This window comes from Thunnus maccoyii, chromosome 19, assembly GCF_910596095.1.
Source record: "Thunnus maccoyii chromosome 19, fThuMac1.1, whole genome shotgun sequence".
NCBI classification, from domain to species: domain Eukaryota; kingdom Metazoa; phylum Chordata; class Actinopteri; order Scombriformes; family Scombridae; genus Thunnus; species Thunnus maccoyii.
Window position 1 is genome coordinate 356,101 of NC_056551.1, and position 14,153 is coordinate 370,253.

General features: G+C 41.2%; 1 long non-coding RNA gene across 1 annotated transcript; it reads left to right on the plus strand.

The window, feature by feature from the left end:
- Positions 1-5,219: 5,219 nt before the first annotated feature.
- On the plus strand, positions 5,220-14,153 carry LOC121886221. The gene is made up of 4 exons (XR_006092696.1): positions 5,220-5,479; positions 9,585-9,647; positions 9,737-9,856; positions 14,114-14,153. It is a non-coding gene; the product is annotated as an uncharacterized LOC121886221 (long non-coding RNA).

Below are 14,153 nucleotides of genomic sequence, written 5' to 3' on the forward strand. Positions count from 1 at the left end.
GTTTTGTGTTGAAAAGTTATCAAAATCGTGAGTTTCCATGGAACACCCTTGACATAGCCTGCTGGTCAATTTGCATGTCTCGCCATGAAAGAGGAATTCATGGGTGGAGGTGGAGTGGGGGACAGAGGAGGACGGGCGCTTGCTGTCCTCCGCAGGGCGGGATCTCTTACATTGGACTTAATGTATTTCATTTTTTTGTCATGCTAATCTGTGATTGGCCATCACACGTGAAATGACGCTCCAAGGGAGGACGTCCTCCCTTACCAATCAACAACCAGAATGCAATATTGACAGCAGCAGTAGATAGCTCCTTGCGTTAGCCAATGCAACAGCTGGCTTGTTGTAGCAGCCTGAAGGACTCTTTATACATCCATGGAAGGACTATTAAGGACTATTGTTAAGCTAACGGGAGAAATTATCTGGACTGGGCAGCGCAGCAGCAGCAGGATGCTGCTGGGGAGGCTGGAGATAGAAGCAACCAGAAGAACAACCAGGAGAGTTAGCTTGTTCATCATTGTTGCTAATGATATCAGACAGGTTAAGCAGCAGCCATAACGTTTTGTTAACTAACAAACAAGATGACCAACAGTCACAAATTGACGTTATGACATGAATACTTCATCTCCATGAAAGAAAGAAGAAGACATCTGATAATGTGGGTCAGATACAGCTTCTCTCTCTCTGTCTCTTTGGTCGCTAATTTAATCTCTGATGGTTAAAAGTCTCTCTGTGTGGCTGTTGTGTGAATTTATCTCCTAAACAAGAATGCAGCAGAGATCATATAATGTGTTGTGGGTAACGTTAGTTTGCTCGTTGAAGTTACAGTGAGCTGTCTGGACTCACTCATTCATTCGTTTTTAATTGAGTGGTTGTTCAGTCACCTGTTGATTGTTGTATGATTAGTGAATGAGTGCAGGAGGTCTGGCTGCTTGCTTCTGACAGTTTCTTTAGTTCGTTTTTAAGCTGAGCCATATATTGAGTAATAAGATAGAAGTAACTAGAATAACAAGTGTTACCTAGTGGTCTAACGGATTGTAGTTGATCCGTTTTCCGTACTGATTGCCCCCCCCCCACGGTTCGGAAGGCATATGAACTGCGGATTAATTGCAAAATTTAATGTCTCATTTAAGACAAAGTAAACAAACTGCTGTAAGTACAAGTCATGGGCAGACAGCATGTCGCTAACAGGGATTTTGAAGAACAATGATCAAACCAGCATCTAACGGTTCCGAAGTGACATTTGAGTTATGTTTACCTGCTGTTTAATGTGCTGCAGCTGAGCAGCTAATTAGCATTCAGCTGCTAACTGACGTTAGCGGTGAATGTCTGTTATCATCAAGTTTTGATGATGTGGACAGAGGCTGTTTCATTCACTGTTTAAAAGAGGAAGGTATCATGCCTCATATTGCAATAACTGAGCATTGAATATTTTATATATTTTATTTTATTTAAACATTGGACATCTTAAATGTTGTTTTCATTTAAGACCATGGGCAAAAGTTCCTTGCTGTTTCTGGCTGTAAGTGTGTTATAGAATAAATGGGAAACATTTATTCCCACAATGGGAAACAACGCTGATCCTAATAATGATCTGTTTCGTGACTCAAATCCGTGATACGATCCGATCCGTGAGTTTTGTGTTCATGTTAACACCCCCAGTGTTAACATGTCAGCTTTGTAGACTATATTTTGTATGTCATGCACATAGATCAGAGTGTGTAAGTCATGTATTTGATACATGTATTAATACTTTCTGATGTGAACCTACACTTTTAGATCTGTGAATGTTTTTAGTGTTCAATCTTTCTAGTTTTCAGCACTGATCTGAACCTGTATCACATTATAAGCTTTGTGCTACTTTATGTATTTCTGTATACTAAGAAAATATATAGGAAACACGTGTAAATCATGTGATATGTTGTCTGTTTTTGATGAGAACATAAATTTGTTGTCACAATAGAACAATACTATAAATTTGAATTTCACTTTGTTGGTAAAACGACACGTTTGATCCACTCCATGGCTAAAATGAGCACTTCTTTGTTTGGAGACAATATGTATATGCTAAATGTCTTTAAAGAAGCAGCCTTTTCACCACTCAAGCAAATCGTTTTATTGGCATATAAAATTGCCCCCCACCCCTCCAATTTCATCAGGTGGGACAATGATATAGTTTGATGCGGTTTGTTGTAAGATTCCATGTTGGTTTTCCTCCTGTCCTCCCCAATTTTTTGAGTCACCAGCCGCCACTGGTTCAGATACATGTGGAGCCATACCCTAAGTCCAACAGGAAGTTAGCCATTTTGAATTTACTTTGCAATTTTTGCACAGTTTTTGCCATTTGCAGACATTATACCTTAACAAATTCCTCCTAACTTAACCCGATCGACTTCAAATTTGGTAGGTGACATCTAAAGACATTTGCAATGCTAATTATACAACATGTAGTTCCGACCAAGCAATTTGATTGGTCAACTAGACATTTAGAACATGCTCAAATCAGCATGACAGCACACCTAGCCGTGCTCAAATGAAAAAAAAACCTCATCACTAAAAATATTACTCCGCCATTCATTAGAACTACATACCGTAACGTCGCACTAAGAACAACAGTCATTTCTGGTTAGACGACTGGTGGTTGATTTGAATTGTGGAGACATGTGAACTTGGCAAAAAAAAAATTGGAGCGGAGTTTTGAGTTGTCTTTCTTTTATGTTTGTGAAACTTGAACTGAACTGATTAGGGATCGTGGGGAAAACAAACGGACCCTTTACTGAGTGAATTGAATGCTGAGACTGTGGCATGAGTGATACACACACACACACCCTCACACACACTGAAAAACCCAAACTCTTCTCCACTCTTTATCATTACCCCTATACACAGCAAAACTTTTTCCCTTCAGTTGAGAGTATATGTTAGCTTCCACTCCGGCATCCTCTATCAGCTGTGCCAGCGAGTCGGTGACACAGCACTACTAGCTTAAAGATGTATGTGAAGTTTGCAGATGTAGTAGCTAATTCTGTCCATGGAAAATATATTTCTTTCAGTGGATATCTTAGTTACAACAAGACTGAGCTAGCAAAGCAGTTTTGTGTTTATATATGTGGTATTTATTCGGTTTGGGAAATCCCACGGTCTCTAGAAAGCATTAGCTCAAGTTGGCTGGTTGACTTAGCAGGGACTAGACATCGTCTCTGTTGCTAAGTCATTACTAAGATTCGGCCTACTTGCTGGAGTAGTAAACTAGGCTTCATTACATAGGAGTCTACTGACGTGAGTGATTGTTTTCCAGGTATTAGTCATACCCCATGTATTTCCATGGAAATGGAGATAACACAAGCAAAAAGTTTTTTATTTTTAGAGCAAACTGCCTCACAATATGAATACATTTTGTTTATATCTGTTATTTTGTTGGTAAATGTTGTATAATCGTAATATTACACAAGAGGGTGTGCTTTACCATCATTGTTGGCACAAGTGTGATGTGATAGTGTTGCAGTGATATATATATATATGTGTGTATATATTTACATGGATGTGGTTTTCAACAGAGTCTATAATCTATTATCATTGATCATGATAGACCATTACCGAACACAATTTTTTTACTGAATCAGGCAGCCTTACTGAGATTAAGATCTCTTTTCCAAAAAGAGACCTGAGAACAAGAAACATTCTTAAGACAGGAACACAATCAGCAGACAGAAATAACACAACCAAACAATAAGCAAGTAATTAATAAAATTGTTTCAAATATCATAAAAAAGATAAACCTTTAAAATCTCTAAGGGGAATGTAAGACTCAAGTTTGAGGGCAGTTTGCAGTTCGATCTATTTAAAAGGTGCATAGCACCTGGAACCAGTTCTGCAAACATTAGTGCACATAAGAGGGATATCTAAGGTTAAGTAGATACTTGATTGTGTACTATAGTTACTAGATTTAAATGAGAGAAGAGATGTTAAGTAGTTTGGAAGCTTCAACAGTAGTGTTTAATAGATGAATAACATGAGATGACTATTTCTTCTTGATTTTAAGGAAGTCCATCTAATAATGTGATACAGAGAGCAATGATAAGTATGAAATTTGTCATTTGTGATAAAGCATAATGCACTGTGATAAACAGAGCTTAACTGCTGAAGTGTTGATGGGCAGCATGACGATATCTCCAAAGTCAAGGACAGACATGAAGGTTGACTACACAATAGTTTTACGGTTGGAAGAAGAGAGACATCCTTTAATTCTATACAAGAAGCCTAGTTTGATTTTTAATTATTTAAGTCAAATGCTGAATAAGAATCTTGAATGATAGCCTGCAGTCAAACCAAATTCTTAAGTATTTGTACGACTCAACAAGAGTAATATCGATGCTATTTAAATGAATTAATTCAGTTTTATGATAATTTATTAAAGTCAAATCATTTTTGATTACTTCCAAAAGTTGATTCATCTTTCCCTAGAGAAAATGTATTAATGTTGGATTGACAGAAAGAAACACAATACAGGCAGAGTAAACAGATATATATATAGCCAAGGATTACTATGTAGTGTCTCAAAACAGATAAGTTGGAACCCGTCTGAAACATGGCCCCGCCCCAAAATCTCCAGCCACAAAATCTCCAGTCTTCTTCTCCTTGGGGGTTGCCCCAAGGAGAAGAAGACCACAACCCAAGAATGGTCTTGGAAAGATTCTTGAGCCACCACCACCAACAAGAATGGGTGGGTACAGGGAGGGGCACCAGAAGGCCATTTCCACCCCCTGCAGCACTTCCAGTGCAGATCAGCCCAGGGCAAGGACAGCTGTAGATGCACACTAGAAGCAAGACACAAGCTTTTCCTTATCCCACAGATTCAGAGTGAAATGAGGAACAAGAACAAGGCAGTATCTTCCCCATGGTGGAGGGTTTTCTCCCTCCTGATGATGGAGACGCCAAAAATGTGATCCTCTAAACACAAAGTATGTTTAGACCATGGACACACTGCCAAACCCAGTATGAGATGCAAACAGCTGTCTCACAAGACCTGCAAACAACCAAGATGATGCCATGGGAAACACATCTGAAATCCTACTTCATCCAAGGACTGCTTCCAGATAAACAGTCTGAAATAAAGAGACATTGCATTGATTGTGATACAGGAAGATTGGCAGCTGTCTTGGAAGCTGGCAGATGTGAGACATGCCGTACATTCTGGAAGAAGATTCAGAGATAAGGAAAAGAAAAGATCAAGGGAAGAGAAGACACAGCAGATAAGCTCCAAATAGCACAGCTGGCCAGGTTCCAAGGTCAGTCAAAAAGGAGTGATGCACCAAGCACAAAGTCACACCCATGACCGTGGCAGGGGATGAGGCTACAGGCGAGATGGACAGGGCAGAGGCAGAGTAGAGGCACAGGCAAAACCCAGAAGACAAAGAAGAAGGTGGACACTAACAGTGTGCATGGTCAGGGAAAGGTCGGGACCCAGAAAACCAGAGAAATAGTAAGAACACAGACACACACAAACTTAAATACACATCAATTACTGCAAGAAAATATTAAAACTTTAGAGAAAAAAAGATAAGCCAATGATAGCAAAACACAGACAAACCAGGTTTTGCAGTGTTTTTACATGAATTTTGTTTTCATTGCAGTCTGTACTCACACAGCATATACTCAGTCTCAGTTATGATTATGTTTTTTTGGTTTTCTGTTTATTACAGATAAGAGAGGTTGTAGTGTTGCTTGTGTATTTGAGTTGTATTCATGTGTATTCTGTGGCAGTTCTATGCATGTCAGTTTATTAAGTATAGGATTGTGTTTCTGGGTTTTTGGTTTTCTGTTCTGTGTTTTTACTCCTGTGTTCCTGTGCTCCTCTCCAGCCTGCTTTTCCCTTTGCCCTTCTACTCACCTGCCCTACATCTAGCCTCATTAGCTCTGCCCTGTTCTGTGTTTGTCCCCACCTGCACCTCATATCCTTGTTAGTTCAGTTAGTATTTAAGTCCAGTTTTCAGTTCAGTCATTGTCAAGTCATCTAATCAGTTTGCCTGTTCCACAGTTTCTTTTGAGTTTCAATAAATATTTCTGCTTTTGATCCTGTATGCCTACCGTCTCCTGCATTTGGGTTCATCTGCTCCACTCTCCTTGTGACATACAGTAGATATAAAGAAGTGGTCAATATGACTAGATAGGTGGTTGTGAGGTTGACACCTGAAAGGACCCTGCAAGGTGGCAGGCAAAAATATTAAATTTGTGGTTGACTTTTGGGACTACTGTTTCTGTTATAAAACAGGCTGAATTTCCAAATCCTCCAGAACTGAGTGGTGGGTACATTCATGGTGTGAGAGCAATGGGCACCACAGTAAAAGAACTGTACACCACGCCACTGTAATCCCAGCGGATGGAGATAGAGATAAACAGTTAGTCACTAGAGTATCAGGCTTCCCAGGTCAATACGTGCAACTGGGGCGTGGCATGCCACTGTACATGTACTGATGGGACCTGCAACCCTCAGGGCCCAGGTCATATAACCTCAAAACTGCTTGGAAAAACAGACACACACAGAAACAGGAAGTGCACTACATAAAGCAGTAAACTCATGGTGTACTACACACATTTCTTATGAATAGGATGTGACTGAGCTATAGTGGTTTGGGAAAGACAAAGAATGATTTAAATTGTGTACAAGGTTGTATTGGATAGATGAGATGCATGAGACAGGAGCAGTGTCAGGACTAGGACAAAAACTTTTTTGAATAGATGACTCAGCACTACACATCTCCGTAAAGGAAAAAAAGAGAGCGAAACAAAGTAGTGGGAAAACCTAAGACCATGAGTGAGGTTCATACTGAAGCCCAGCAGTGGGGAAAACCCAGATAGGCTTTTTTGATGTATTACAGTGAATGTCAGTGAATGAAACTGCTCATCTCTCTGCAGCAAGGTGGTTAAGATATCATCACAAATGAAGTGTGTAGCCCAAAAGCCAGGCCTCAAAGACACACCACTGGTAAATGCAAAGTTGGAGTTGTTTGTGGAAGACTCAGCATCCAAAGGTCAAAACACAGGGGTAATTGCAGCTGCAAGCGGTGATGATCAGGCCTTTGAAGGGCTTTTACTGTGGGCATGCACATGTGTTCAGGACTGGGCTCTTATTGGACGTTGCACAAATTAGTTAAATATCACTTCCTGTGTGCACTATGTGGTGCTAGACAACAGCCACTAATTCTACATCATGTTTCTGTATATCAAGTGTAGACCATACCATGTAAATATTCACGTGAATTGGATGATGTTTGCTACATAAGATTTAATTTCCTGTTTCCAGTAGGCGGTGCTACACGAGAGGGTCGTTAATGCAGCAACATATTTAGTGGAGGTTGACAGACATGCACGTGTATTTTCATGAATATTGGAAGTTGTATAAAGGAGTTAAATATCACTTCCTGTGTCCACTATGTGGTGCTAGAGAACAACTAAGTATACATCACGTTGCGGTATATCATGTGTAGACCACAACATGTAAATTGGATGATGTTTGTCATATAAGGCTGACTTCCTGTTGTCAGTAGGTGGCACTATGACTATGACTCAATATTGACATGTAACTGTGTTATGGTCGGGACTCTTCTGAAGCATCAGAAATTTGGTGCAGGTTTGGTGCCTGTTTTGTTCCCACTGTTATTCACAATTTAAAAAAAAAAAAAAAAAAAAAGTTCAGCCCTGGGAAAAATGCGATTCTTTGCGGAGAAAATGTCAGGGTGCGTTGCAAGACTTTTACTGCAGGCATGCAGATGTGTTCAGGACCAGGCTCTTATCAGACATTCCATGAACAAGTTAAATATCCCTTCCTGTGTCCACTAAGCGGTGCTAGGGAACACCCATAATAATACATCATGTTGCTATATATCAAGTGTAGCCCACACCTTGCAAATTTCATGTGAATCAGATGATGTTTGTCATGTAAGGCTGACTGCCAGTTCTCAGTAGATGGCGCTATGACTCAATATTCACATGGAGATGTGGTCAGGCTGGGAATCTTATGAAGCATGAGAAATTTGGTGCAGATTGGACAATGTACATTCAAGTTACAACAACAGCCTGTTTCATGGCAAAACATTGAAGTTCACCACGTCACCACAGCAAAGGCGTTCAATGAAAACTCAAGATTTTGACATTTCATCGTAAAGGTCTTTAGATGACACTGACCAAATTTGAAGTCAGTCGTGTTAAATCTCCAGGAGTTTTTTAAAATTGCAAAAAACTGCACTAAAATTGCAAATTAAATTCAAAATGGCTGACTTCCTTTTGGACTTAGGGTATGGCTCCACAAGGCCTTTTTGTGTATCTGGACATGATGCATGTGCCTACCAAATTTTGTTCGTCTACATCAAAGTCAAAGGTGGGGGCTTTGACATGTTAGCTTGATTCATATTTCCTAATTGTTTCAGGTCTCCTACTGTCACTCCTAATTTTTTTCTGGTTTTGTCTGCTGATTTCTGAAAGCAGGAATTGAAGCTGTGCAGTGTTTTTACTCTTTGGAAACTTTTTTTGTAAATTAAACTTGCCCACAAACTGAGCGGAACAGGTTGTCTTATATGGCAATTTTAAGGGCATGGAATATGCCAATGATCACATCTCGAATGTGCACCTCCTCATGAACAGATGGCATTCATCAGGCTGAAAGGAGTGATTTAGGACATGTTCAGGCAGTTAAGAGGGTTGGTTGAATCCCACATAGGATTTTCTTATTTTCCTCTTATTGCTTTGTGCAAGAACAAATATAAGAGAAAAATAAGAAAACATTCATGCATGAGGTCCATTATCCCTGATCACAGGATAATCATAAGATGGAATCCATACCACCATGCATCATAAATGTTAGTAACCTCCCCATGGCGATGGCCCTTTACGGTGTGCAAAGTGGGTTGAAGACTCTACAATGTGAGATGTAGATAATTGAAGGTCTGATGTTAGCATGGAATGCTGAAAGGGGGGAGTGAAATGAAAGCATATACTCTTATGATTTTGAATTATGTTTATGTTATACTGCCTTTATAGCTAAAGGCATATTATAAGACTTGTGCTCTCTGCTTTCCATGTGAAAATGTTCCCAACTCATTATTTTGTTTTATTTTTTTATTTTCAATAAAAATATATAAAATTTTTAGTGAAAATATATAAAATGAGAGTTGAAAACAATGAGGTTGCACAAACTACATTATGAATATCTACATATTCTATAGCTCTGTCAAACGTTTTCACTACTACTTTTCATCACTTGTTATTGGACCTCTTACACCCTGTGTGAGAGACAAAGGCAGGCAGGCCTGCACGCAGTCATAAAGCCTGATTGAAGCCCGTAGGGACCTCTTCAGCCTGATATCAAAGAAATGGCACCAAGTAGAACAAAAGGAGTCCAAAACAGACTTTAGTTCCCACCATGCTTTGCTCTTCTCACACCCAGGTGTGAAATTCAGCAAATTCAAACTTTTTTTTTTACTATATCCACACTAAGGTAGATGCATCTGAAAACTCAATTTATATGCTAAGATAAATTGTTTTTCAGAATCATAAATCTTACACTAATGCACTATTGACGTGTCTTCCAGATTTCTCAAGCCAGAAGAAGCAGGGCAAGGAGCTTCAGTTCATCATGGACAGATTGCCTTGAGGTACGGTTTGGAATAACAATGCTGGTAGATTTTGTTTTCAATAAAGAGGTTAATATATCATTAAATGATACAAAATTCAATCCATCCAGATTCCAAAGGTCCTTCAGATTCCTGCTAGTGATCCTGTCATCCCTTGACTGCAGAAATCAGAAGACAATCATGAGCTAAGCTTTGAAGAAACCAAGAAGTCTTCCACTGACTTAGAGCATGTAAGTAGAGCATGTAGTGTTACATAGTTTTCTAACCATACAGTAACCTAAAATATCTAAATACACAACTGTTTTCACAGTCCTCATGCATGAATCTCAGACATTTTTATGTCTATAAATTTAACATTTTTAAACCTGATTTTTCTGATGACAATAAAATACAGACTTGTATTTTAGGAAGCAATAACATGACAAAATGGACTGTGCTGTGGATAGCCCACACCAGCTCAAAGGGTCCTACGACGGGCCCTACAGCCCAAAGTGTGGGGCTCACTGTGGGCCTGCAGCATGCCCTGCAAGGGCAGCCCACTGTGGGCCCCATTATCGGTCTGAAATGCCCCACACTATGAGGCCCAGGTGGTGGCCCAGAGAGACAGCCCACACCCAGCCCAAAATCTGGGTACTTAGGGGCCTACTATGGGCAGCCCACAGTAGGCTCCTAAGTGGGCATGCTGCTTAACCACTATGGGCCCCCACCCAGCCCAAAGTGTGGGCTGAGTGGGGGCCCTACTGTCCTGTGCTGATGTTCACCTTAATGCAAGGTATTTCATTGCCTTGGGCTGCCGACAGTGGGTTGTGTCTTCTGGTTGAGTCATGAGGGTGTACATGACCATGTCCCCTCTGGTGCCCAGAGCAGCGCTACAGATTGCTTTGCTCTGTAGCGACTTGTGGTGGGAAATGGTGATCATTTTGGTCAGGAAGGTGTAAAGAACATTGTCCAGGATGTTGTCTCTGGCTATGGATAGGGGTAGCTCTCCAATGACAGGCATCAGTTCAAAGTCATCAAAAGAGCTGTCAATCAATATCCCTAATGGTAGTAGCACTGTCACCTGAATCAATCGTGCATCAGATTCTGAACTAATAGGTAGTTGAGGTTGAGCTACCAGAAGCGGGGCAAGGGTTGGAAGAACGCCTGTGAACCAAGTATTTTCTGCCCCTTAAGGATCGCGACGCGGATGGGGACATCTGTTGATTTGACTATTCTGTGGGAATAGTCAAATTGACTGCACGGGCAATCTGACATGCATGGAGAATGGTCTAGCATGTGTTCTGGTTCAATGGTCAGGGGATATTTTTCAGCACTAGCCTGGGACCACAGAACCTGTTTGGGGCCTCATCTGGTGTTCTGATGATGTGTGGTGGAGAGCGCTGTCTAACACATCAGTCCAAAATCTTCCATAGGTGTTCAACTGGGTTGAGATCTGGTGACTGCAAAGGCCATAGCATATGATTCACATTATTTTCATACTCATCAAACCATTCAGTGACCCCTCGTGCCCTGTGAACTGGGGCATTGTCATTCTGGAAGAGACCACTCCCATCAGGATAGAAATGTTTCATCATAGGATAAAGGTGATGACTCAGAATAACTTTGTATTGATTTGCAGTGACCCTTCCCTCTAAGGGGACAAGTGGACCCACACAATGCCAGCAAAATGCCCCCCACAGCATAACAGAGCCACCAGATCCCCGCACTGTAGGGATCAAGCATTCAGACCTGTACCAGTTTTTCCCTTTAATTTGTCACCCATCTGTATATGATGAACTCACTGACACTGTGAGATCATACATCAGTTTTTATGAGATTTGTGTGCCCACTAAGACTTTCTGCTCAGACAGCTTCATCAGGCCAAAGAAGAGGCCTACAAAAGTAGGAAGAGGATCCTGTACAACCAGGCTAGAAACACACTGGCAAAGGAGATCAGAGTAGCAAAGAGAAGCTACACTGAAAACCCTTCATTAGTGTGGAGAAGCCTGCAGGACATTGACAGGAAAGCCTCCACACACTGTGGAGAACCATCAGATCGGATGTGTTTTACTGCAGATTTGATAATTTCACATTCATGCCCTTCACCCACCAACCCATCTAATTCAGACATCACACAATCAGCTGCACCCCCTGCAATCACCTCCCCACCGACTCCCCACCTGCACACAGCACCCGAGAAGAGGATGTTTGTCAGCTCTTTTAGAGACAGAAGATCAGGAAGGCACCCAGCCCGACAGTTTGTCACCCTCCTGTCTGAAAGTCTGCGCTGACCAGCTGGCCCCCATCTTCACTCAGATCTTCAACATATCAATGGAGATGTGTGAAGTTCCCTCCTGCTTCAAATGCTCCACTATCATCCCAGACAGGACCGAATGGCCGAGGACCTGTCGCCCTGACATCTGTGGTCATGAAGTCCTTTAAGAGACTGGTGTTGACCCACCTGAAGGATATCACAGGCCGCCTGCTGGACCCCCTGCAGTTTGCCTTCCAGGCAAACAAGTTAGTGGATGATGCATCACCAAGGGAGGACGTCCTCCCTAACCAATCAACAACCAGAATGCAATATTGACATTCGGTCGGTCCAATGATAGTTTCCAGATTTCATCTTCTATTCTCTACCACTGTAAAGTACGTGAGAGTGACAAACTGTTAAGAGAAGAAGACTGGTAAGATATAGATAAATTACGTTTCACTTCTTTTATCGAGCAGTAGATAGCTGCTTGTGTTAGCCAACAGTTCTTGTAACAGCCCTGAAGGACTCTTTATACATCCATGGAAGGACTGTTAAGGACCGTTGCTAAGCTAATGGTGAGAATGGATCTGGATTGTGCAGCGCAGCAGCAGCAGGACGCCACCAGGGAACGGCTGGAGAGGAAGAGAACCAACCAGGCAAACAACTAGGAGAGTTAGCTTGTTTGTCATTGTTGCTAATGATATCAGACTGGTTAACCAACCGCCGCAAAGTTCTGCTAACTAACAAACAAGATGACCAACAGCCACAAATGGAAGTGATGACATGGATACTTCATCTCCATGAAAGAAAGAGGAAGATGTCAGATAACGTGAGTCAGATACAGCTTCTCTCTCTGTCTCTCTGGTCACTAATTTAATCTTTGATGGTTAAATGTCTCTCTGTGTGGCTGATGTGTGAATTTATCACCTTAACAAGAATGCAGAAGATATATATATATATATATATATATATATATATATATGTATATGATGTACCTGTTGTTGTTGTGTGATTTGTGAATGAATGTGCAGGAGGTCTGGCTGCTTGCTTGCGACAATTTCTTCAGTTCGTTTTAAAGCTGAGCCGTATATTGAGTAATAAGCTTAAAGTAACTAGAATAACGAGTGCTAACATGTCAGCTTTGTAGACTATGTTTTTTATATAGATAAGAGTGTGTAAGTCATGTATTTGATACATGCATTAATACTTTTTTAGATCTGTGAATATTTTTAGTGTTCAGTCTTGTATTCAGCACTGATCTGTACCTGTATCACATTATAAGCTTTGTGGTACTTTATATATTTCTGTATACTAAGAAAATACATAGGAAACACATGTAAATCATGTGATATGTTGTCGGTTTTGGTGCGAACATAAATCTGTTGTCACAATAGAACAATACTATAAGTTTGAATTTAACTTTGTCGGTAAAATGACATTCTGAACCACTCCATGGCTAAAATGAGCTCTTCTTTGTTTAGAAACAATATGTATATGCTAAATAAAGAAGCAGCCATTTCGCCACTCAGGGGTTTTTGTTTTTGAAAGCAAATTGTTTTATTGGCATATAAAATTGCCCCCCACCCCTCCGATTTCATCAAGTGGGGGACAATGATATAGTTTGATGCGGTTTGTTGTAAGATTCCATGTTGGTTTTCCTCCTGTCCTTCCCAATTTTTTGAGTCACCAGCCGCCACTGGTATGCATACAGATGGGAGGTAGAACAGCTGACCCTTCAGGTTTCTGGGATCTGGACCTGAAGTGGGAGTTCAACATTGACACAGTCATCAAAAAGGCCCTGCAGAGGATGTGCGCCAGGTCAGGAAGTACGACCTGCCTCAGGTGCTGCTGATCCAATTTTACACTACAGTCATCAAATCTGTTCTCCATTACTGTCTGGTTTGGATCAGCCACCAAACAGGACAGGAACAGTACTGTATTACCCCACTACAACACTGCGCTCTCAGTCTTTAAAAGTAGAATGGGAGGCAGAGCCTTCAGCTATCAGGCTCCTCTCCTGTGGAACCATCTTCCAGATTTGGTCCGGGGGGACACCCTCTACGTTTAAGAGTCGGCTTAAAACTTTCCCTTTTGATAAAGCTTATAGTTAGGGCCGGCCAGGCGGGACTTCCCATGATACACTGAGGTCCCCTCTCCTCCTCCTCCTTTCCATCTGTATGCATTCATGTACCATCAATGCATGTTACTAACTTGGCTTCTTCCCCTGAGTTTTTTGTGCTTTTTCATCTCACAGGAAACCCTGGGTTGCCAAGCCTTTGCGGTCCTTCGCAGTC